This window comes from Gossypium arboreum, chromosome 9 (assembly GCF_025698485.1).
Source record: "Gossypium arboreum isolate Shixiya-1 chromosome 9, ASM2569848v2, whole genome shotgun sequence".
In the NCBI taxonomy this organism is placed as follows: domain Eukaryota; kingdom Viridiplantae; phylum Streptophyta; class Magnoliopsida; order Malvales; family Malvaceae; genus Gossypium; species Gossypium arboreum.
Window position 1 is genome coordinate 12,602,725 of NC_069078.1, and position 3,344 is coordinate 12,606,068.

Below are 3,344 nucleotides of genomic sequence, written 5' to 3' on the forward strand. Positions count from 1 at the left end.
GTCTCATTTCATGCCCGACCACCAATACAGTTGTTTCAAATCGTTGTACATTTTACTACTTCTAGGATGAACAGATAAACAACCATTATGTGCCTCATATAAAATTTTCTGAATCAACTTTGGATTTTTCGGTACGCAGATTCTATTTGGAACATCAAACAATCATCAGATCCGATTTGAAACAGTTGTTTCGGTACGCACTCTTTTAGCTTGCAATTCACTATCATATTTCCGAGCTTCACAAATTTGATGAAGAAATAATGGTTTATCTTTTAACTCAGCTAAGATTAAACCATCTTCGGATAATGAAAACTGCGCATTCATTGCTCTGAGGACAAACAACGACTTTCTACTCAAAGCATCCGCGACCATAGTCGCTTTTCCCGGGAGATAATCAATTACTAACTCACAATCTTCCGCTACTTTAAACTCTTGTGATCAGTAAGTATGTGACATTTTTCGTCGAACAAATAATGTTTTTAAATTTTCAATGCAAACACAATAGTAGCCAACTTTAAGTTGTGTGTCAGATAACTCTTTTGATATGAATTTAACCGTCTGGAAGCATAAACTACCATTTTACATTCTTGTATTAAAACACATCCCAATCTGTTCAATGACGCATCATTGAAAATCACGAATTCTATACCCGATTTAGACTGAACCAGAACTAGTGTTTCGGTTAACAATGCTTTCAACTGTTTAAAACTTTGTTAACAAGTATCAAACCATTCAAACTTCACAAGCGCAATAACTTTATCAATTAGTACAACTTAAACTCAGAATAACATCTTTCAATTAAAACAAATCTAATAGATATATTTCTATATCATGTGTAATGACCAAAATTTGCTCGGCCCGTAAATAAATAAATAAAAACAAATAAAAATAAAAAATAATAGTTTTTATATAGTCCATGTACAAAGCCAAGACCCGATTACATTTTCAGCCCAAAGCCCTATACTCGGATATACTCTAAGCCCTTAGCCTATTACACCTAACCCACAAATAGGTACGGCCCAAATGGCCTAATTTGTTAATAGAGGATGGAAGACCTAGGGTTTCTGGAACCCTAGGCGCCGCAAACGAAAGGTTCCAGAATTTGCACCGCAGGCACGCCAATCGTCACACCCTTTTTGTGCCGTTCCAGTGACTTTCATTGTCACCACCATCAGTGCCAAGATTCCAGGCCCCGTGTGGCACCGTGATCGGTGCACGGATCAACGCCAGCCCACTCTTAGCCATGAGATCCTCGATAGTACCTGCAAAAAAGGAAAGAGGAACAGCAAGGACCAATGCAAATATGGCAAGAATCGAGTAGAGAATATATGAACCTGTAAATTGAGGCTATAAAAGCCGAATAATTGAACTGTAAAAGTGAGGCTCTTTTTGATACATACGAAATATATAAAAAAGAGAACAAATATACGAATATTCAGAGAAGTTCAAGCAGTTTCTTTAAAAGGTGATTTAAATTTCATACTGTTATTTATTTTTCGATTTAGTATACTGAATCATTTTGCAAAAAACTGTTGATATTTAAAAGGAAGAAGAGGTTACCTGTGTTTCGCTTGAAAGGACGAGGGTGTAACACCCCAAACCCGGCCTGGAAGTTTGGCTCGAATCTGGCGTGTCATATTGAAGTGTTTTTCGAAAACCATGTTTCCATTAAAACCCTTCTTAATAATTAAAAACTTATACCCTTTTAAACCTTGTTAGAAAACCTCAATTTGAATAACATTCTTAACAACTTTGTAAAAATCTTGGTAGTTGCGGAAACTTAATTTAAAAACAATTGCGGATACGTGATGTTTTGAACAAAAGTAGTTGTTTTGGAAAACCGTGTTCTAATACTAGCAATTATAAGAACAATAAATGAAATTCAAAATTTGGAATCCAGAAAATTACAACGGCTTTACTACAACCCACATAAAAACATTAAAAAGTAATAATCAAAACTGTAACATAAACAGTGTGTGTGGCTTCCTCCGAGCCCCTCGCAGCCTCGATCCGTCTAAGGCTAGAAATTACCTGAAAGGTTAATAAACGGGGTGAGTTTACGAAAACTCAGTGTGAAATCCCCTACTATAAAAAGGAACAGTCAGTCATATAAAAGAATTAAAAGTCTGGCCCCAGCCTTACCTACAGTTTCAGTACCAATTGGGCCTTAGCCCATTATAACAGACAGTACCAAATGGGCTTTAACCCAATACAGAATAAGAAACATTATTAGAACTAGAATCGAATCGAATCGAATCGAATCGAATCGTAATCGGTGTGAATCGAATCAAAATCGATGTCGTAATGTAATCAAAATCGTAATCAGATGTGTAATGTAATCAAAATCGAATGTGAATGCAATCCCAACCCACCTATAACCAACCGCTACACTCCACCCGTATTCACCCTACACTCCATGTGGGAATAGCTCAACCCATCCAGCCCTACACTCCACGCTTAGCAAAGATTGTCGCCATTATCGATATTGTGACAGAGTCACCAGATATGAATATTGTGGCGAGCCACTAGAACAGATATTTGTGGCATAGCCACCGAAGCGAATAATGTGGCAAAGCCACTTAGCGAAATACGTGGCACAAAGCCATCGATAACTGCATTATGTTAGGCACATAGCCATCAACTAGAGTAACATAACCGGCACACAGCCTTAGGTAAATGTGATCGACAAAGAGTCGTCAATAACCATATATTGGCACATAGCCTTAGGCAAATACGTTTGGCACACAGCCATAATCAAATTGGCACAGAGCCATATGTAGGTTGACACAAAGCCATAATTAGAAGGCTTTAAGCCATCAGTAGCTGTATCATGTTGGCACATAGCCATCAGCGACAGCAATATAGTCGGCACACAGCCTCGGGTAAATATGATCGGCACTCAGCCATTGATCTGTCCACAGTCGTCTTGGGCGACCCGTGCGACCTTATCAAATCAGTACGAATATACGGCTCTTAAGCCTTCGATGGATCCACAGTCGTCAAGCAACCATGCAATCCTAACAGATCAGATCTTCCTCCGTACAAAATCCCAACCCATGCAACATGTCATGTATGCAGAATGTCATGCCTATATTTGAATCAAACAATCACAGTCAAGTCATTCATATACCAACATATATTCACAATCAAATTCGTCAACCACACAGTCCAAGTTAGTCACTTGGCCACAAGGGCAAAACAGTCATTTAACACCTTAGGGGCAAAATGGTAATTTTAACCCACAAGGTATGTAACGCCCCGTACCTGAGACCGTTTTCGGAGTCGAACACGAGGTGTTAACGGACTTAATTCATTACTTAAACAGCTCATACAATTCATTTTAA